Raw genomic sequence first — 23,872 nt, 5'->3', positions numbered from 1 at the left:
ACGCCTTCTCATGCTGTTTAAGGTCACACAGGCTTGAATTTTAAAGTGGAGGTCTGGACCCTTTGGACAGATCTTCAGTCAATCAAAATCCAGTCAGCAGTTTCAAATATGTCAGATGTAGCACAGGGTGCAGAGGATTAATAGACCATTCAAGACTTGACTGCTGCATGTCTATTAGTAAATAACCTCGAGGCAAGTGCCCTTCAAATCAAAAAAAAACCTTTACCCATGTAGCTGCAGTGAGAAAACCATCTGTTACTTTACAGTTTCAGACTGTCACACACTGAGTGATGTGGAAGGAGAGAGAAAAAAAATAAATAAATAAAAGTAAAAATGTTTAATCTGCGTGCCTCTCCATCAAGAGCACTAACATTTTGACTGCTGTCAGGAGGTTAAGAGACAGCAGATGGCCAAAGAGAGTACAGTTCACATGGCTTAAGATGAACTCCAAAGCCATGCGTGTCTATAAAACAGACAAATGAAGCTTCAGCAAATAAGTTTGGGGGGGGCAGTGGGGATGTACAAATGTGCGGGTGCGGATGGCAAATCTGTTAGGCAGCTAAATCTGAAAATATGCTGGTGTTTAGTTTAGTTTTTTTGAGAAATAAATCTGGTTTTAACGTTAATATCAAGCAGTTACTTACAGTAACATATTACATACAGCAAGCATGCACCATCCTCCATCTAATGAGGTTTGAATTCAGTGTACCATTCTTCTTTATCAGAATGACAAAGTGTTTAGCACATTACTGAACTGTTTATCATCAAGCGTGAGGGTCTGCAAATTGCAGTTGTGCACTCACATGCGGCCTCTCGATTAACAGCCAAGACAACATTTAAAAGGGTCACCAATGTGAGACTTAAAGAATAATATGTTGCACTATTAAATCACCTGCCCTCCTTTCAATACACAAACTAGCAAAAATGAAACATTTGATAAGAAGTTGTAGAGGTTATATCATGAATACAACTTAAGCTCCAGTCTGATATATTATCTGTTTTCAAGGTTACATTTGTTTTGCAGCTTCAGACCAATTATACTTGCAGGCAGGGGAACATAATGGCTTTTTGGGCTATTTATCAAGTAGCAGAATTGGCACTTGGAGACCAAAAGGGAGAGAGGTGGGTTTGTGACCAGAGGGTCTAGGTTCAGATGTTCTCCAGCAAGACCCTTACTCCTGAAATTGACAAATAAATGAAAAAAAATACATTTGGTGAACCAATACTAGGTAAGCTTACAAATAATCCGACCCTTTTTACATGGACAATCTGTAAGGAGGAGAGTTCTCACAAAGTTGATTTTCTCTTCTCATATATTGCATCCTGGTTGTGGACTCAAACAGATCTCCGACTACAAACAATACTATTTATCAGTCTACAACCATTCAAGGGTACCATCAAGAATGCACTGAAAGTGGAATGTTGCTGTTTATCTTTAGAGTTCCATGCATCCGATTGTCTGTTTTGTGGTGTTCTGTGAGGTCTCGCTTGCAGGAGATCTTGATCTCTATGAGACTTCTTGAGAAAACAAAATTAAATACAAACAAATAGGAGAAATGAGGAAAAAAAAACGGAGTACCAATGATGCAGATAATGCTAAAAGAGAAGAGAGAAAAAAGCATTCGGAAAAATAAGCCAACAGCTTCATTCTTACAAGCTAGAAAGAGTGGTACAAAACTCAACATATCATCATGTCTTCATATGTTTATATATAAATATGGCCATTAAGAAAGTATTTTTGTCACTCTAGTGGATTGATGGGCATGCATCCACCACATATCAGTTGCTTCAGCTCAACAAATAGCAGTGGACATCGTCTCGTGTCTCGGCTCCCTAATATTCTCCTAGAATTGATTTCCGTTCCTTTCCTGTCCCCTGCTTTGCCTGCTGGGATAAGATGTCACTCCTTGAGCCACACTGATAGGAAATTCTCCAACGAAAACACCCGAATGAAATGTAGAGATGCACAGAAGTGAAAGAGATGAGGAATTGGAAGGCTTCCGACGACGAGTCTGGCAATACTACCCCCAGTTGCAGTGTGACATGTGAAGCCGTAGTTGCCTTTGAGTTCTCATTATTTTTCCCCAATAATTGTCCGTATGCACTTCCACTCTTTATTCGTATTACTCTTCCACTCTCCACTTTGTTGCAATTTCCTCTGTTGCTCTTTTGCAAAGCAACAGATTGCATAAACTGCTCAATAAACAGATCAGAGTGCGAATAAAGGAGACCGTTGTTATGTTTTAGACTTTTAACCTTGCTCTCATTTCCAAAAGTAAACCACAAACCCAATGAAATAATCCCTTGAATGTGACAAATAAATAAGACAAATCCATCCAGGCCTTGAATATGTTGAATAAATCTAAAATAAATAGCCCTGTTCCTCTGCTGGGCTGAGCTGCAGGCAAGTTCCCATGCTTCAGGCTGTGGAGACTCTCCAGAGCTTACAGCCTTTCTTTCCCATCACGATAATGCCTGAGTCACCACTTATAGTTGCCATCAGTTCCATACCGTCAGTGCCCCTTGCACACAATGTTCTCATTAATCACACATCTGGGAATGAGGTCTGGAAATACAGCCACAATCTTTGCTAATACCCAATGGCACATCAGTTTCCTGTGGTGCTGCTAATAGAAGCGGCACACAACAAAAAGACTTCCTATATGAGACATTACAGAGGATTGTTCTTTTACTGTCTCCCAGGGCTGAAACCAGAGATGTGATAGCATCAAAATGTCATGCCACTATTATCACGACACAGAATTATCATACTTATCAGTATCGTAGCAGGATTGCTGCAGTTTAATATGATGCACAAACAGCATTTATGATACTCCATTTATTTCATTTGCACTGTTTTTATTTGCACTGGCGTTGGTATGGTTCTCTCATTACACTAGGCATGCAATATAATACCTCCAATTATAGAGTAGTTTACAATGCAGGTAAAATGCAAAGCTGCTGCAAGTAGAAATCTGTAAAAATATGTAGGTGTTAAAGGTTAATAACTTATCTTTAGTCAATTATCAATTAATCTGTCTTCTTCCCCTCTTCGTCCACATGGGGTGGTGATGGCAGTATATACACAAGCCCAGATATCTTCCTGTAGCTCTTCTGGACCCCAAGTCTGTCCCAGACCAAACCAAGAGATATAATCCCTTCAGCAGGTGCTGGATTGATTGCTCTGTGATGGACTGATGAACTGTCCAGGATGCACCATCCTTTTAGTTAAATGTCAGCTTGGATGGGCTTTAGACCCCATGACCCTAATCTGGATAAACCTCATATGTATAGACAATGAATAAATGATTTATTTGAATAAATGTGTTAAGTTTCAATCAAGAGTAGAAATATTCATTCTAACTTCCAGGAGCTAGACTCCAATCTCCACAATGCTGAGATGGAAGTGAAAAAAAAATTATAATAATAATTTTACTGGTTTTCATTCTTCAGTTTTCATTGGAAATACAACTCATGTGTTTCTGCGTCAGTCAGGAAGTCACCAGTGACCATCAATTAAATAATCCTAATATCTCAGAAGAGTAACAGACGACGTCACAGCAGGAGTGTTTCCATCTTAATATTTCATCTCTGCTCTGCTTGACCTTTTGAAGACTGAAAATCTGAGTGAATACACAACCAAAGAAATAGAAAATTAAAAAAAAAAAAAAACAGAGTGAATGACAGCTCAGAATGTGTGAGTGTGACTGTGGGCACTGTTTGTTTGTGATTATGTGTGTGCAACAGAGCGGGGGGGGGGGGGGGGGGGGTTGCTGGCCGCACATGTCACATCAGGAGGCATGATTATCCACCAGGATTACACTTTAATCAATCTAAAGCACTAGTCCCTGTCTGCAACTGTGCTAATCCCATCAAAGGAGGGCTCTTTCTGCCTGTCAGCTTATCCCCTTCCCATTCAACACCATGTTAAGCACCCCACAAAGCTGTATGTCAAGAGTCAACTGGGCACTGACGTGGAGACGTCGGAGTCCCACCTTGGGGGCAGCCAGTTCACCAACTGTTCATTCATTTTCAAGACGCTACAGAAGGATATGTCCCATTGACGGGGAAAATGTATTTTAGATGTATATTTTGAAGAGCTGCAGAGCTGCTGTCTCTCGATCCTGCAATCCAAACTGTATCCTATCACTGACATTAGTTAATGCTGTAGTATCCAGTTGGCAGCTGGTTTATTGGTAGAAGAGCGTTTCAATAATCATGATCCTGCATCCCACTGTCCTATTGTAACCTTTCATCCATTCATCCATCCATCCCTCTATCAAACAGCTTTATCCAACCCGGGGTCAGGCAGGGACAATCCCAGCTGACTACAGTAATACAGCTCTGCTCAGACTTCCCGAACAAAGACAGGCGCTTAAAACTAATGTAAAGGTTATTTCAGCCAAGTAACTACACACTTTATATTTATAGTAACTAGTAATTTCACAAGACACCATAATCAATTACGAATATCCAGAAACTAGCTCAACACTGGTGACAAGCTTCTCCCAATAAGTTAATTAGGATGATTGTTTCATCAGTAGAAAATGAAAATCTATTGTAATAATGAGTCCACTATTGAATTGATCAATTTGTCAGTAATCCACAGAGAAATGTAGCAAACTGGAAGTATTCTATAAATAGCTGAACATTCGCCAGTTTCTGCTTCTCAAATAAAACAATTCGCTGCTTGCCTTTGTATTTTATCGGTGTAAGCTGATTATCCCTGCATGTCGGATTGTGTGTAGGACCAAAAAAGACACAACTGAAAGTATCTGTAATGTAGTTTTTGTGTGTTCATGACTGTGTGTGTTCATGACTGTGTGTATTCTATCAGAGACATGGAATCCTACACTTATTACGCACATCCTTTTGTTTGCATGCAACCGCCTCCATCACACACAAATCTACGTAAAATCTGAATTGCACCGTCACAGCTACGGAGTGAAGGACTTATCCTTGATTTTATTTTTATTTTTAGGCACAAACACACAGACTGAATTGGTTCTGAACCCACTGAATGACAGATCCCCTCTTCTGATTCAGGCGGCACCAAACTGGATTCATTTCATTTGGAGAATTTCCTCAGGAACATGAGATACGAGAATTTCACTACGCACTTCAGAAGGCAGGAAAACCACAGCGCCAAATGTACTCTCGACTGATTATGTACACACACACACACACACACACACACACACACACACACACACACACACACACACACACACACACACACACACACACACACACTAGCTGCACTCTGCATGTGTTATCTGTGATGAAAAACACCACTCTGGTGTCTTTCATCTCTCCTCCTGCAGACTTCACTTTCACACAGCACTAATGAATGGATGGATAGAAACAGGGAAGGAGAGCGAGGGAAGTCACTGAGTGACAGAGATACGAAAAAGGAAAACTTACGAGCATTCAAGATAAAAATAACCTAAGCCAGGAAGAGAGGGAAGATGTTTTTCTCTCTCTTTTTTTTTTTTTTTTTCAGGAACCCTCCGTCCTCTCCTTTGCATGTGTGCCTGCATGGTATTAAAGCTCAGAGGGAGGATGAGGGTAAGAATCATGTTTTCAGCATCAATAAAGAAGATGAATGAATCCAAACACACACACACACACACATACATACTGTACGTACAGTGATGTCTTGTTCCAAAGATAAAGGCGGACCGTAAATCTACAAGCAGATAAAGGACAGACAGGACCAGGTTATCCAGGCAGCCTGCATCTTTCCACAATAAACAAACACATGGCCACCTACAAAGATGTGTCAGATAAGTCTGCGAAGCACGGAGACACTCAGATAAAGACACATCAACACCAAACTGACTAGACATTAACATCCGCCTTCTCCATCCTGGTGACATATTGTTTTTGTGGCCCAGAGTAGCCCTTCCTCTCTATATTAAACCAAAGACCTTCCTCACTGAAATGGTCATGAATAAATCTGGGACTCTGGGTTTTAGCCAGACTGCCGCATTGCATTGAGAGATTTGAAGAGGCTTAGTCAGCTGCAGACAATGCACAGCATCCGCATCATGACAATAAAAAAAAAAAAAAGCGTCAGTGGGTCAACATTGGTTTGTGTTTGTGCTGCCGTGAAGGCTGGCAAAGCATGTGTGGATTTCGGAAGCGCCTGGGAAACAGTATGACCACACAGTGAGATGAGGAACTGTGTGGCACTCCAGTGTGATGGTTGAAACAGCCTTTGTTTTTAATATTTTGGGTTTTTAACTGAGGAATGACGCACTGCATGGTGCAATTTGCAGAGTCTGGATTTTGCGTCATTTTGGTTCTGAGATCATTGAATCTAAACGAGTTAAACCCAAATTAATGGCTACATTTTTCCTGTGGAGTCTGATGAGACACGATTGAGATGATGCCATGCTATGAAGGTCTGTGACCAATAATACAACTGCATTTACTAAGATTCATGAGGGTGAAGGTAAAATAATTGTGCATTTTACTCTATAAAAGCAATGACAAATGTTACATCCAATCTTCAAGTGATACTCAAATGTTATGTACACTGTAGGACAGAGACTGATTGTATTTTTAAATGCTTTTATGAACATGATTGTCATTTATTTACCACGCTCAGAATCATGCTCCAAGTGTCTTTTTAACCTCGCAATCATTATTTCATTCCAAAAGTGCTGGAGTAAGAGCCAACACAAGTGTCCAAATATCCCAGATGGCCCAGTAAGACAAGACTGAGTGAAGCCATGCTATCTGTAAAGATGTGCTTAGAGACAGTCAAGCTGTGAGTGAAACGCTAACGCCAGCTCACTAATAATCTCACACTGACATTGTTTGCATGCAGCCGTGTTAAACAAGTATAAAAATATTTCACCATTTTCATTTTGTGCAAAAATAAATGGAAGTCTGACTTTTTATTTAATTTTTTTTTAAATAAAAAAATGGTTGTACTTAGTGAATTATTACAAAATTTAAGTATATAGTTACTTTGGTTGTAATTCTAGGAATATTTTTAAATGCCCCCCACAATTAGGCCTGTCCTAATGAGTACTTACTCATAGTTATAGAGTTATAGATATATACATTGGCTGAGATAGATAGATAGATAGATAGATAGATAGATAGATAGATAGATAGATAGATAGATAGATAGATAGATAGATAGATAGATAGATAGATAGATAGATAGATAGATAGATAGATAGATAGATAGATAGATAGATAGATAGATAGATAGATAGATAGATAGATAGAGAGATAGAGAGATAGATAGATAGATAGATAGATAGATAGATAGATAGATAGATAGATAGATAGATAGATAAATGACAGATTAGGCAAAAGACAATACTTCTAAATTTAGACACCATTGTTTTGTGACAAGATTTGATAAAAGTATTGGTGCAATATTTTACTCACAGAGTAGATGACAGCAAAAGCAAAACAATTCCTCAACCACTTTTGTCTTTAATTTCGGACTGAAGGCCTCTGGCCCGAAAGGAAGTAGACGGAAATGAAATTATACCTCAGAAGAAATGACATGTGACCTCCGTATTGCTGGTTAGTTATTGTACATTGTGCTGTGCACAGCTGCGAGCAGAGCACACTCGCTGATTGTGTATTTGTGAAGCACATGGCGCGCACTAATTGCCCCTGTTGTGTTTTCTAATGCATGCATCCATGCAAGCTATGAAACGGCAAGTTCTCAGTGTGTCTTCACCCTTGTCATGAAAGCCTGGAACATTTATTACATGTTATGGTTAAAGTAATTTACACTGACAGCTGACCAAGCCAGCTAATTCGAACAGGAAAGTCTGCTCTGCCCATTTGCAACTGTGCAGTACAACCAGAGATCACAGTGGCGGGGAAACTAATTTACCCTGAGGCTTGGACTGGGCTCAGACGAGGGTTTCATTAATGTCGCTGAGGAAATATGACTCATATGACACGGAGTCGGTGCCCTGGTGTTACCCAAAACCTCATTTAAGATGCCAAGTATATCAAAGTAGCCGATTCTACTTCCTCACTCCTTCTCCATTTCCTTCACTTCCTCTTTGTTTCTTAGTCCATCTTTTCATTTTTCCCTCCATCACTTTGCATCTGATTCGCTGGGTGAAAAAAGAGATACCTCCATGTTTTTCACTGCCCGACTGATGGGAATATCTGATTGGGAGGCATACATACAGGCAGAAAGAGATACTGGGGAAAAGCTTGCTCAGGAATGCTTTACTGACATCCCCCCTCTCTCCCTCCCGCTCTCTTTCTTTTCCCTCCTTTCTTGTAAAGTCTCTCTACCAGGCCTTCTTACAGCTGAGATGGGAGATTGGACCTGAAAGTGGCTTCCTGTCTTCCGCCTCTCGTCACTCTCCTCCTCCGTCGACTGAAACCTTGAATACTACGTGTCTCCAGACTTGCTGACATCATGTGCTCTTTTCCCTCCTCCCTTCAATTGTTTCTCCATCTTTAAGCACGATCATCATCGATCTCCTCCCCCCCTCTTCTTCTCCCTCATTACGGTCGTCCCCTGGATGCTGCATATTGTAAACACTCTGCAGGATCCGATCTGTCGAGCAAAATGCTTTCTAGCAGCGGGATGAAAGGCATGCAGTGCTGATTCGAAATCAGGGGCTATCCGTTATCTGATTGGCTGACATGGAGAGCTGTCTGTGGATTTTAGTTACCGGGGAGAACTTGGAGATAATGGCACGGTGTCAGCAACTTCTGGAGCTGCAGGGGCTAGAAGAAGATGGAAGAAGACATGGCCGGCACTGCAAAAATGTAAATGCTTTCCCCACTGTTGTTATGAATATGGCACCACCAAACTGGAAAATCACATTCACAATGAGAATTTGGGAAATTTCACATTGAGGCATTGAAAGAACAACCTATTGGAACAAAATAGAAGGATCAGGAACACTTTAAGGGACTATTCTCAAAACTACTGCTGACATTCAGAGATATCCACGTTAAACAGAGAGTCCTCACAGGCTAAGGAGTTGGGAGAACCTTTAAGATAATTTCTTCAAAATTTGTTTTGTTGTCTTTTTTTATCCTTTTTGGTGCATTCATCCGCCCCCAGATTTCCTCCACCTGCTTTATCCAAGTCAGTTGGTTTGGCTGGAGCCTTATTGAGCTAATAACAGGCCAGGGCAGTGGGCAGCGTACACAGGTCACAAGACCATCATCAAACTAACAGAAAGATACGAACCTGGACACACTTTGCTACTTCCAGCCAATTCAGATTGATCAACTAACTCAACAAGCATGTCTTTGAATTGAGGAGAGACGCTGGAGCATTTGGGAGAAAATCCTTGTAGGCACAGATAGAACATGCAAACACATCACAGAGGCAAACTCACTTGAAACAGCAAACCAGTACACCAACACAGGACACACTCTGCACGGCTTGGTAGTTATTGCTGTCAACAGCAAGCTTTTGTATGAAGGTAGAGAGCCGCCATACCTCCAGAAAACTCCCCAAAGTAGGAGAACATGCAAACTCAATGAGACAAAAGTGCTAACCATTACAACACATTCCAAACACTCACATATGAAACAAAACTCTGGATTCATATGAGGTTGATTATGTGGTGCGGTGGAAATGTTTACCCTGCATGAACCTACTTTCCTCATGGAAATAACCGCAATCACAATCATGCACAATCGTTTGTTTTCCAGTTATCATTTCAGCTATAATGATGCATAGTTGTGGTTGAGCAGAGTGCCCGGACCAGCTGTGGATCACTACTTTGTCTAATGATTCGCTGAAATAAATTGTTCTCCCAGTAGTTCTCTGCAACCTCTGTGTGTCACTGAGCCTCAGTAAAACCACTGGTGTTGTTCGCTTGTCCCTTACACACACCTCCTGCACGATTCCTCTCTGAACTTCAATTAATTCTTATGCTTTCATCAGATTAAAATGTACTATTTGGATTTAATTTGATGACTGAGATATTGGGTGTGTGGGAAGGGGTATGCCAGTGGCTCTGACTGACAGTGGTGAGAGGCCTCTCTGATGATACGGTCCTGCTGATTACAGTCATTCATGGAGGATGTGCTGGTTCAAGTGCTGCAATCGAGTCCAATTGTGTCACTGTGCCACCTGCTCCATCCATTGCTCCCTCTTCTTGTAGAATTGATGCGGTTTGCCGTCTCTGTACTGCACTCCCACGTCGAGAGCACTGAACAGGATACTGACACTGGGGGTAATAATGATGGACCTTTTTACTTTTTTTTTGTCCTATACATTAGTTTTTCAACTTCGTTTGGGGGAAAGGGGAGCTTTGTAAATCTTCAGCAATGCATATATTTTACATCATTTATCATCAAGCCTTTGGAAAATTATTCAATTTGTCAATGTCACTACATATTCAAGTTTTTTTTAAAGAATTTCTGTCTGGGTTTTTTTTTTAATCCCAGCCTTACCTGTTGGCTGAGATCTGTGGGTTTTTTGCCCGCCAAGTCGGCTGTGTTTGTTTGCCTAATCCTGGCCACCTGTCACTGAATAAATGTGTTACCCTCCATGAACTGCCTCTTTACGCACATTTGGATCATATTACTCATTTTAAGCAAATCCTACGTGTGAAATACTGTGTCTAATTCTGGGAGTCGAAAAATTGTGGAAACGACTAAATCAAAAATAATAACTGAAACATATTTGTTGCATGTGGTTTATGAAAATAGTTCACTTGTTTTTCTTTGTCCTTATTTCATTTGCTAAACATTGTCTTGTTGTTACACAGTATGACGTGTTTGTTTGTTTGTATGTTTGTTTGTTTGTTTGCTTGCTTGCTCTAAAGTGGGTCATTGATCTGGTTGTTTGGACTAGAGTAATAAAACAATACTGGCCACATAGTATAAATAAACTAAATAGTAATTACGATTCAGTAAAATATGTAAATTGTATGTATTTTTTTTTTTCTTCTTCTTCTGTACGACTTTATCCAAATCAAGGGTTTGGAGTTCATTCCAGCTCACTGTGGGGAGACTACACCATTGCAAACAGGCAGTGACAGACATTCACACTTCATCACACTAGCCTCAAACATATATTTTTGAGGTGTGGTGACCTGTCCTGGGTGTAACCTCTCTTCACCCTACAGTCAGCAGCGATTGGTTCCAGTGACATAAACGGATGAATGGCAGGAAACTGTTGTAAGCAGAGAAAAGCCAAGCATGTATGGGGAGAACATAAAAAACTAGCCTGTACTCGGACCAGTTATTCTCACTGTGCAACATGAGCACTAACCACTACACCACGTACAGCCTTAAGTAAATAAACCTAAATAACTTTAATTGATAACTATTATAGTTGAATAATTCTTGGTTGTATTTTAGGTTTTTGTTATCATTCTGTTAGTCAAACATTTGAAATAAATCAGAGTCAGTAAATCAACTAATTTACTTTATTAAGTGCTAACATAAATTAATTACTCTAGTTATTATGATCAAACATGCAAATATCCACGTGGCCATTAGAGGGAAACAAGTTCCGCAGCTCTAACAAGGACCTGTGAGAAAGTGGGATGCACAAACACCCGCTCGCAGGTGGAGGCGCATAGAGTTCAGGGCTCATTAAACCCCAGTCAGGCAGCAGCTCCACTGAGGCCAAACACTGCACAACTCACACGAGAACGACTCCTGACTGCAGTGAGCGTGTGCACACAACCACACATGCGACCACTAAGAAAACCTAACAGACACCTCGGTGAGTGTGTGTGCGTGTCTGCAAACGGCGCGCCGTCTGTTTTCACTCTCTCTCTCTCTCTCACACACACACACAGAACCACAAGCGCAGACTGTTATGTGCACCAGCAAGGCATTCATCTGTTGATCTGCATTCCTGAGCTTCATGCAAGCCATTAGGGCCAGCTATCTCCCCACAGTTAGTTTGAAAGATGGGCAAGAACATCAAACAACTGTTGTGCACTCGCATACAAACTCACTCTTTTACACAGAATAAGTCTCCACCTCACATCTAACCGCTCTCTGTCAGCTCGTGTTTTTTTTTTTTTTTTCTACCTTTCCATCTTCATTTGATCGTTGTATTTACCACTATAATCAAAATGTGTGCGTTGTATTCTCTGGGACTGCAGCGTGTACCTCAGGAACATCGGTTGTGTTTGGCGGCGTGACAGAAAAAGAAGCTGAGAATACCGAATAGAAAGAAAAGCCAATTTCCTCTTCGGCTTGCAGACGGGAAACATAAAACTTTCATTAGAAAAATGAGTTGTCAGATTGAGGGAGCATGTGTTGTGGTTGTCCTCAGAGAGATGTTTGGGATTTCAGGCATAAGACAGACATAAAAACCATCACTCAGCTCTCTCAGGTGCACAGAGGCCAGCGCACCAACACGTCAGGGGCAAAGCAAACTGAATGCATTTTAGCTCTTGCCATTCAATAAACTACAGTAACAACAACAAATATAAAGTGCGAGGGAGTTTTTCCTGGCCACTGTTGCTTGTTACACCTGCTTGCTTTGGAAGGGTTTAGTTGGGTCCTGTTGTACTCTATCATTGTAAGAGCGCTTTGAGATGTTTGTTGATGTGATTTAGCGCTTTACAAATAAAATTGAATTGAATTGAATTGAATTAAAGTGAGAAAAACCTATAAAACTACCCAAAGCATGTATACTGAAGATAAAAAAATCCAAAACATGAGCAGTTCACAGAATCACACATTCATGCTGCTTCAGCATGTCGTGAGAGGATAACGCCGCTCATGGAAGTGGCACAACATCCATAAATCATTAAATGTAAGGGGAAAAAAAGGCACAGTTGAGGACATGTCTATATCTGAAGAAGAACTTTTCAATAATGACAAAATAAAAACGTATTCTTTTAAATTAATAAAAAATTGTTTGAATAGACATAAGGCCGCCACATCAAAAACATGCAGTGAATTAGTTTCACATTTTAGTCTGGTAACCTATAATAACATTATATTGTGAAACAGTATCTAACTCCAGAGAGTAAAACATGTTATATATATATATATATTCTCATGTTAAACATCATTAAAGCAGAACTGCACCTCTAAAGATGAAATTCATGCAATAACTGTAAACTTGCTGTTATGCTGAACACTGTTGGTTGAATTCTGGATTTTCTGTACTGTCACATTGAGAGATGCTGTCATTAATGGATAATCAATATCCAATAAAAGGCATTTTTTTGATGATATTTTTTGAGGCTCTGACTTTGAACGTGGGAGCTATGATAATTCTCTGTATCTTTTACAACAATAACCTTAAGATCTTATATTCTAACTTAGTTTGCGTGTCTGAATTTCATCCAAAACATTAATTTCTACTAAAAGATTTAGTACGAAAACCTTATGTTCTCATAAAACAATAATTTTACCTTCTTGATCGTGCAACTCAATCAAGATTCTCTCTCGAAGATTGCAAGGATTATAAATTACAGCCAACTCATGACTTAAACATTTTGTCACAATATAATGGAAAAGACTCTAATGTGATAATCTGTTTTTCCTTCTGTGGTCAACAATATACTCGCATATTATTTCTGGGTTGTTTTAACTTCACCTTCCCTTCATGAGCAGATAAGCAGAAAATAACACCACATGAGAATTTCCTCCAGTCAAATATTTGTCAAGGAGCAAGAAAAATGTTCCTCTTTGTTCACTCATTCATAACGTACCTCTAATCTAGACATTCAATCAACTCAAATTTAAGGCTGATAAACGTGGAGCCTATGGAAAAGTGAGCATGTCTTTAGTCGAAGAACTCAAAGCAAACAGAAACCAACTTCTGTTTTATTGTTCATCAAGCTCGTACGGATCACACCTTTGGGTGCAGAGTGCAGAGCGCTGAGGTCCACGCTCTGCTTTCTACCTCTGACTGTGAGGTGATTGGATTAACTTTGCATTGGAGGAAAACACATAATCAGGTTGATGATGGAGTGGAATTGGGATGCACGAGATCCTGAAAAGGTGAGGGCATTCTTGAAAAGATAAAAGCTTTTAAGTGTTGCTCTGTTACATATAAAAGCAACTTCTGCTTATTTATCAAAACGCAGCACTCAGAATGCTGTCATCAGCCCAAGGGAGTTTTATGAAATTTTACAAATGGGGAGGATAATGTGACATGGAGTCTCTGGCAAATGCAGTCTATGGTTCTGTAAAGTTATTATCCAAAAAGCACAAAAGTGTGGACAGAGCACCAGCAGCTGAGATAGACAGTCATACTGTGAAAGTGTGCAACTGAATGAGGCTAATTCTATCATGTGGCCTGGGGAAGGAATGGCCCAAACTGAAAAATAACTGTCCACCACCAGGATGCCACCCACACCACACTGCAAGCCGTGAGCATTGAGTTTCGTTTCAATCTGTTTTTAAATCAGAGTCTGAAAGGAGGTGGCATAAACATAACCTCACAACATCAGTTCAAAATCTGTGCCGCAGAATCGTTCCCCCAAAACAAGGTCAATAAGATGGCACTGCACAAAACACAAAGAGGAAGCAAAACAGAAGTGGATCACCGAGAGAAGGAGATTGAAGGAAAACAGCATTCCGAGGATTTTTTTCTTTTTTGAGAAAATGACAATGTAGAACAACTTGGAATCCGGGACCCCACTTGAGATGCAACTAAAATCACTGGCCTAGGATGTCTGAAGGCTCGTGCTTTTTTAAGTTCGTGAGAGTGGGTGAGTCACCAGAGTTTGGTTTCAATTGATGTTTTGACAAATCAAGAATCAGAAAAGAGTCATTGGCCTTTCTGAGAGAAAACTTCAGGAGCTGCAAAAATGAAAAAAAAAAAAAAAAAGTGGACAAAGCAAGGTTATTTTTAGTTCTGTTTTTCAGAGCGAAATACGAAACATCAGCTGAAAGTCCTGACTGTGTGTGGGAGTTGAATTGATTGTAGTGGGAGTGTCATCATTCGCATTACGTCAATACTAAGAAATGATGCATAAAAGAAGATTTGATGCAGAGATGTCTGCTTCCAAATATGGACAAAGTTTCCAAATAAAAGATCTGAACCTTAACAGATAATTCTAGAGGAGCCAAATGGTCGACTCTGACCTCCAGTGGTTCACCTGACTTGTCCTTCCAGGCTTTGCTGTGAACACCACAAAGCCTCCCGCTCCCATCTGCACGCTGCATTATGATTCAAGACTTTAGACGCCCATAATTCTGCTCCAAACTAACTCGCCCTCATGCACAAATTCAACAAGCGTTTGACTTTTCACAGGGAGTAGCCACTTCCAACAACACTCCTGCAGGAAGTTCCTGCCTCCTGCATCCAGCCATTTAAAACACGGTATTTCACAGCGAGGGTTCCATTAAGGAAGTCCCACGTTCCCCTCAGCACTCTCGTCTCCTTTCACGACAGACTCTGTTTTTTCCTGCCTGTCAATGCCAGGAACCCATTAAGGAACAGTGTTGGGGATACACGGCAAAGTCAAACAATGTAGGGATGGACCCAGCCATTGTTCCTCACTGTTGCTCCATGAAAAGTTCATTTAAATCTGCCAGGGATGAAGATCAGGAACAAGCTTGAAGTGATAAGTAAAGACTGTATAGTTTGTTTCTGCATGGCCACCCTTATCCTACAGAGGCTTTACTGTCTCATCGGTTAAATATTCAAGCATAAGTAGTTTTGAGTCTTTTGCCAACCCTGTGATAATATTTTGCCTCTTTGTGTTTCCTTTTTAGTCATCATAATAGTTCATATAAGCAATAGCAATGCAATTATAACACTGTAGGGAAAAAAAGAAAACTCAACATCCTTTATTTCCAGCTTGAAACCAAAGAACAAGGAAAAGTCTTACAGTATTGTTCCTCTGAGCCCCGCCGCCCCCCTCAGTGATGAACTCCAGCCCACCTCCTCTGACCCGTGGCCAGCTGAACTCACCCACTCACGGAAATTTCACAAAAACATTCATGCCATTGTTGAGCGCTACAACAATGCAAATCCAATCAATTCATTAAAAGCCAAACTTTATCACACTGTCACAGACTTTTTAAAAAAAATGACATTTGGCTAAAGTTTAAACACCTTACATGTCTCACATGTCAGTACAGTCATCAGAAAGTGGTGATGGCTGAGGAACATCCATATATCACCATCTTTCAAAAGCTGACACTCACAGCATGCACAGAGAACGGTGTTGCTGACTGGCGGCGTGAACCAAAGAGAAACACGAATGTTGGGTGAATCATCGACTTTGTGCTGACACTGAATCTGTGACAAAATACCCCAGTCGTCAAAAAATGCACCTTACAATGCCTTCCTAAGCGGCGCATCAAAGATTTGTTGTCTATCATGTCAGCTTCTTTAACTTGTTTGAAATCAGCTGAACTGAACCTGAAAAAAAAAGTATTTTGTATTCAAGATTCAACAACTTTATATCAGCGGGAATAAAAAACAATTAGAACCCGTCAAGCATTTGTAATTGGGAACCTGAATATCTCAGCAGCAAACATACAGTTGCTATGAACCAGAGCTGAAGATGCACGTATTAAATAAACAAGTCGGTAAAATGATAACTGAGATTTACAACAACAAGCTTTTTTCCCTGAGCAGGGTTAATCTTTGTTGACATCAGGAAGTAGAACGGTATATGCAGATCAATTACGTTTTCCAGCGGGGGAAAAGTACTGCCAACCTGAAGCCGTCAGACAGTTTCTGTTCTAGACTGTTTTTGAATTGTCAAACGAGGGACCACATGTTTTTTTTTTTTAGGTACAGTATTTCTGGTCAACAAGTTGAATTCCAATAATCTATGTTATTTGATAAAATATGAAGAAAATCATGTGATTTTTATTTAAAAAAATATTTTCTACATATCAGATTTTCTTTAGAACAGGGTGGTTGGGCTGCATGGGAACACTTACTACACTTTACTTCTACACTCTCTTCCCTCTAAATAAGTACTTTTCAACATATCTTATGTAAAGTCAACTTTAGCATTGTTTTTTCTTTCTTTCTTATAACCAGGGTTCAAGCCTTTTAGCACACAATTCTCTGCAGTTTTTCAATAGATATAACAATCCCTGTGACCGAGTAATTGTGACCGATGTCTAATGTCGCCAATCAAATGATAATTCAACTGATATCAATTACTTCGCCAAAAGAGCCAAAACAGAAGGAATCAGTTCAGAGATAAAAGTGAGCTATGTGCAGATTCAGGCCAGCTGACATTCCTGTAAATACAAAATGTGCTTTTGGGGCAAAGAAGGAAATCTGCCTACCTTGGCAAAGACTTCAGTGCCTGCTGGCTTCTTTCCAGAAGTGGGCTGATTCAGTCAGAGCCACAACAAACTCAACAAACGTCTGGGGCTGAAGTGCTGATGTCTACAAACTTCTCTATTTGTCAAAGTAAATAATTCACTTTCGTGCTGCAAACACACTTTTTTTTTTTTTTTTTTTTTAATTCACTCATTCAAATTTAGTGTTCCTTTTTTTTTTTTTGATGAATCAAGATAAGAATCCTACTTTCCCCCAGGAAGCCACATGAGACCCACAGTGGGACTAAATATCTGCAAAGTGCCATACTGTTTATGAAGTTGTGGGAAGCTGTGGCCTGCTGATCACAAGTGCTGTGGGCACAACGAAATACACATCTGGCCAACTGTGAACTTTCCCTTCTGCCGACGCTGATAGGAAGGAATAGACCTCCAGTTCCAGGACGGCGGCGTGGTGAGAGGGCAAGAGGGAGAGCTGTGAAAGTGAGGCATATCTGAGGCACAGTGTGTCAACAGAGAATGAGATTAGTAGAGCTGTCCCTAGGCGTTCACTCGGCTGGTGGTGGTGGTGTGTGTGTGTGTGTGTTTAAGTGTGTGTGTGTGTTCTGACTCCCGGCCTTTATGCACTATATCTGTGTGTACTCTCAGCGAGGGGCTTTTTTGGCTTCTTTGACTGACACAGACGGAGAGTTTAGGGAGTCCCTCGTCCTCCCACAACACAGCGCAGAAGCCCTGAAGCTCCTTAGAACAGACCGTGGCACTTGTTCAATGAAAGCGCATCTTTTTTTTCTTTTCATTTATTTTTTTTCCCGTCGATGGGAATACCGACGAGATAAAACAATCAAAAATCCAACCTTGTGCCACCCTGGATATCTTACACTTGCAAGCTGACACACCCTCCCTGAGGATTTTACCTTCGCCAACGAAAGTTGGGGCGGAAGGTTATGTTTTTGTTCGCATTTATTTATTTATTTATTTATTTATTTGAAGCAGTCGTCTGCTAGCACACTGGTAACTCTGCTCCCCGCCCCCCTTCTCCACTCTCAGCCAATCACACGCTACCTCACTCTAACAAGTGACACATAAGAATGGGAACCAACAGAACATTGTGATTTAACCTGAACATTGCAAGGTGGCGTTGGCGGAGGTATGCGCTCTACCGAGTGCCCATTTCTGTTGTACTTGCAGTTGAATTGTTTGATTCTGCAAAAACAAACAACAACAAAAAAAAAAAAGCGAAAACATCACCTTGATTCCTTCAATGATCAACTTGGTGCAGATTTGTACAGAAACACACTCGTGCTGTGTGGGCCAACAGAAGCATTTACATGTTCAGTGAATCCTTAGGAAAAGTCAGTGGATGTGACAGCCTGGTGGATATGAAGCACATGGGAGCACTGGGCGCTCAGCCAGTCGAGACAAAGGGACAAACTGGCATCGACTGGCACAGGCCAGCTTCGCACACATTCACCATGAACATAGCTGGTCATTTAAGCTCGACACACACCAGACACACACACACGTGCGTGTGCGCGCACACACACAAATCAGTACGACGTTTGTGAGAGGGAGTCGTGTCGTGCGCCATGTGGTTTGTTATGATTGTGCTGACATGCCATCTTTGGAATAATAAACTGGAATCATTATTGTCCTGACCGTCTCACACAAGCAAACTCAGGGGACATGACAGGAGGACTGAGGGGAGGGAACAAGGATTGCATGTTTAGTTTTCACAGGCTTTTGGCTTTTCTCTGTGCAGGAGCAGCCACAATAAGATGCTCACTGGAGTGGCTGCCGGTTCTGGGTGGGCTCGAGGAGTGTGCATTTGTGCATTTGTGTGTGTCTGCTTCAGTGCCTCAATACCCTTTCCATCAGATTAGGCTGCTACGCCTTTTCTATACAGTTCCACCTAAAGGCTTCAGCCCTAATGGTCGGGTTTCCACTACAGGACCAAACTGGGCTGATTTACTATTTATGCACCTTAGTTTACCCATGAAAACAATGTCTGTTTTTGTTTCTTCTTCTGTGTTTTCTTTGAACGGTGGTGCTCAGGGCAATAGGCAAATGTCAACCAGGATGTACTTTAGATTCTGAGTGTACAGACGGGCACCGCTGCTTTATTTTCTCTGAAAAGCTGAACTATCTGGAATATGAGCACTATAATGTCACTACAAGGACATTTCCAATGAGGATCTTAATGAGCGAGTAGCGTCTGTCCCCAAAGTAATGACTCGCGACTCAGAAAAAAAACTAGACCGTAACATTTTCCTTGATTACAACATATTAAATCTTAAAACATTAGGGATGATGTTCCTGTGCTCGCTTCTATTGAGGATCAGTAGAAAGATGAAGCTTTATTTCAAACAAGAACATCGTAACTTTCAACCTATATGCAAAAGGGGCTACATGGAAGAGTAAATAAAATAATCACTTAAACACTTTGGTACAAACAAGAGATACTTCACTCAGACCATTTCAGCAAATTTTGTATTTATTTGATCAAATAACTACATTCAAGAGAACTATTTGCACTGACTAGATTTATTATGCCAAAATTAGTTTTTTTTTTCTCTACTATGTGTGATTTGTACAATGTTCACCATCGTAGTTCAACATGTTAACGAGCTGACGTCTCCTTATTCGTGTAAAGTTCACCTAAACACTGGAGCTCAGCTGAATGGTTTTACTGGCTTTGTGGGTAAGAGCCACAAAACACAGAAGTTGCTGACAGTTGTTGCTAATTGAGGCTACGAGTCAGTGTTGGGGGGGGGAGAAAGAAGAAAAGTCCTGTGATTTCTAAAACCCATTAGGACTCCTCCACGAAAGTCTGCACAAACTTTAAGGCCTTATGAGATATAATCAGTCTGAGGGAAAAAAAAGTTTGAGCGACAAAGCTCAAGGGAGTTAAATGAAACACTAGAAATCTGATCTCAGAGTATCAATTTCACCAAGGTAAAGGTGTGCTATTAGACTGTTGCTCCAAACGTGCTTTTTGCTCTCAGATATTAGTCATCAGATTGCTACGTTGTCTAAGCTGCTGTGATTTAAGTACGGCGCTATTGCAGGTCAGGTACTTCAGTTTAAAATAGGGTTATCACTTTCTGCTGCTCGCCCAGCTCAACACTATGCGGTTTTACCAAATTTAGCATTTGACTTCAAGCGATCAGAAATCCCTCCCAGTGTCGGGACTTGCGATAGCAGAAGCTCTAGAGGTACCACATTTGAAAAGGGCAGTTTTGCTTGTTTTCCTTTCCTGAAAAGTCGACATTTCACAGATACATGGTTTCAGCAGACAGTGTTAATTTGCAAATCGCACATCACGGCATCGTTACACTGAGAGCCCCCGACAGCCACCAGCGTGTCAGCTGGTATGACTCACCTCTCTGCACCTCCAAGGAAATCGCCCTGACACACACACACACAAACACACACACACACAAACACACACACGCATACAGAACGAGGGATCAACGCGCCAATGCGGGTCAGCTGCATCACAGAGGACCATGTGCGTGTGCGTGTGAAAAACAATTGGCCCTTTAACCTGGCCGTCGAAGGGGGTCTTAATAGCATTAATGCAGGTAGTGACACAGACACGCACAATGGAGCAGCACGCTGTAAAACTGCCACGCGAAACGGTAACTTTTTGCCTTTTCTGTGTTGTGTGGCTAACCAAGCATGGCCAATTCTCTGTGGCAGGCGAGCAAAGCAGTGACTAACTGTGAATACATGCAGAGATAGAGAGAGAGAGAGACAGAAGAGAGAGAGAGAGAGGCAAAGGGATGCAGGCCGAATGCGTTCCGAAGCAACCAAGCAGAAGTTGCATGTATGATCACTCCAAATAATAGCAATCGTTCACTTGTCCTCCTTCTCGCCATCCCCTGTCTTTTTGGCGAGATTTCTACATTGTAACCGTGTGCATATGTGCACATGTCGGGCTCCAGCTGAAAGACATTAGTCAGGCCAGCGGGGAATTTTTACTGAAACCTGGCCCAGGTAATGAAACGCTTCAGACGGACAAATCAAGTTGTGCAGGGAGTCGCAGAAGACAGTCAGATGGACAGGAGGAGAGAGAGAGAGGGAGAGAAAAAAAATAAAAAGAGGAGGAGATTTTTTTTTTTTCTGTTTACATGTTTTTGCATATGTGTACAGATATGTGAAAGGATTGCAGTATCAGATTACCACATAGATACTGAAGATCCCAAAGCTCAACGCGAAAAAAAAACCCCAAAACATAAATAAAATCTACAAAGACAAGGACAAGAAAGGTTGACATCTATATCCTGCTGGAGTAGTCCAATATCTTTGGGTGAGAATCTTTTTACGTCACTGGACGTTCCTGGATGTCTTCTTTGAATTACTCCAGAAATAATTGCTTAGGAGTAACAAGAAATGAGTGTTTGAACAACAGAGGGCACATGGACTGAGTCCAAAGAGAGTACACCTTCAGAGAAAAATCTGAGAATATAATCAGCAGAAGGGACAGAAGAAATCTATAGAAATAAAACTCTGGAAGTACAAATGAATAAAAGAGACATATTCAAAAATAAATGTTAGAGAAGAAGAAAATCAGTTGAAAGAAAAAGAAGAGAAACACAAGAAACAATCTGAGTGAACACCTAAGCAAAGGACTATAAACACAAAAGAGTACGAACCACGTCTTTTTTCCTCTTACCTCAGCAGCTGTTATCCTTTAAGACAAGAAGGAAACTTGAGTTTCACCAGTGCCGCTGCAGAACCCCACTTTCTGCACCTTCCTCGGGTAACGTGCATAAATATCTCTACCAATCAGGCAAACTCTTCAGTCCACCCAGAAAGCACGCCGTCTACCGTACATGCGTTCTTGTAAATATATCCTAGACGGTGATGAATAGTGGTGAGTGAAAGGAGAGTGCTACGCTAGAGGGCAGACAGGCTGGCTGAAACAGGAGAGCAAGAGAGAAGAGAGCAGACTGAGTAGGATGGAGGAGTTACAGCTTCCTAACATCAGAGCGGCTGGGCTGGATACACCCACCTCCTTCAGCACGCATCGAATGGGAGTCACTCAGATGCTCTCAAGTATGCAAAATGAGAACGGGGGGAGAGCGAGGGAGGGAGAGGAAGTGGGGGGAGAGAGAGAGAGAGAGAGAGAGAGAGAGAGAGAGCGAGTGGAGATCTGCTCCGATACATGCCCGTATGCAAGCAAGGTTGTGCACACAAGCATATATACACTCATGAAGGATCTCATTAACTTACTCAGACTCACACATGAAGCGGTTCGCTCAGCTGAGCAAGAGCTTGTGAGAAATGTCTGCCGGGAGAAATAACTGAAGCAGCTGATGTGACGGCGAAGCAATCACAGTCTTCTTGCATAAAATGAGTGATAATCCGTTGAATTTGGTGCTTCGTAGCACATATCCGTGAAGTTGTTGTGCTGTAAGAATGAGGTGAGATAATCGCACCTTTCTTCATGTTGAAGGTCTGGACACCCAAAGAGGCCGTTTTCTCTGGAAGTAGTTGTGAGTTTTAAGCCTTCAAGGCCCCCGAGCATCCTCCGAATGATTCAAGAGAAGTAAAAAGCCAAAGTGTGATCGGTTGAAAAAGATAGCCAAGAAACTTGGTGCAGAGCAATGACTGGACAGTTAGAATCCATATCTGTCAAGGTGTGGATTGTAGATAAGTATATAAATGCTGGGATTATCCTGCAGAAATGGAAAATTACTGCAAGCATAAGAGTCCAGAAGCTTTGCCGCTGAGGAGTGAACTACTAGTAGATTTCAGGACGTGCTTCTCATTCTTTCATTCTCGCAGTACGACGTTGCCTGTCGCTCAACATGCCTTCATTTTCTTTTCAGTGGACCCCCCCCCCCCCCCCCCCCCCCCCCCCCCCGGCTGGAGGCTGCTGGATGGGGGTGAGGGGTGAGGGGTGGGGTGGGTGTATCATGTCATAGGCTTCAAGCTGCTGCAGCCACCCACCTCTACCACTCTGGCCATGAGAGCTCCGTGCCTCCTGGGACAAAGCCCGCCTTGATAAAGGCCAAGTCCACAGCTCAGTGCATAGAAAGGTCCCCATTACAAGCACAGGGTAGGGGTTAAATTCCAGCTGAACAGGCCAGTAGGTGGCAATATCCCTGAAGTGGTTACATTCATGGTAGGTGCGGGGTTGTTGTTGTTTTTTTGCCCTAAACAGAGACTGTTTATTCTATTCTTGAGTTAATGGGTGTTACAAATATTCCATAGCTACAGGAAAACACATCGCGACAGAGAGTATTTCCACCTTTTTCATTTCTCAGCTCTATCTAGTTAGTAATCTTTGCATCCAATGTTTCATCCAGTCGCCGGTCAAAAAACAAGGCTGGATGTGGTTTAGTAGTAAATAGGACATGAGTGGCAGGCTCTGCCCTCCTGAGAAGAATGATGTTATCAGGACATGATGAGGGAAGTCAAACACAGTAATCCTCCTTCATAATGCATCTCCTGGTTAGGATTTAGATGGGATGTGAGAGTGAGAGTGAGAGTGAGAGTGGGAGAGAGCATATCTCACACCAGCCACTCTTATTAAATGTGGATAAATCACAAGCCGGTTGCTTCATCTGTAATGAAATCTCTTTCATTAAGCAACACCATAAATGTGATTTGGGATCAACGGGACCCACTTTAAATGAGACGTGGGCTTCTGGGTGGTGAAGGCAGT

The 23,872-nt window shown here is 41.5% G+C and overlaps 1 protein-coding gene across 1 annotated transcript in view; it reads right to left on the bottom strand.

The window, feature by feature from the left end:
• Nucleotides 1–22,234, bottom strand: part of kank4 (KN motif and ankyrin repeat domains 4) — a gene marked incomplete at its 3' end in the record, with an annotated part of 81,609 nt that extends 59,375 nt beyond the window's left edge. Inside the window, exon 1 of the mRNA XM_080473072.1 lies at nt 21,875–22,234. The remainder of the gene's footprint in view (nt 1–21,874) is intronic.
• Nucleotides 22,235–23,872: the final 1,638 nt, after the last annotated feature.

Source organism: Lipophrys pholis (assembly GCF_963383615.2).
Source record: "Lipophrys pholis genome assembly, chromosome: 10".
Lineage (NCBI taxonomy): Eukaryota > Metazoa > Chordata > Actinopteri > Blenniiformes > Blenniidae > Lipophrys > Lipophrys pholis.
Note: the sequence above shows the minus strand (reverse complement) of the source record. Positions and strands in the feature narration are given on the sequence as shown.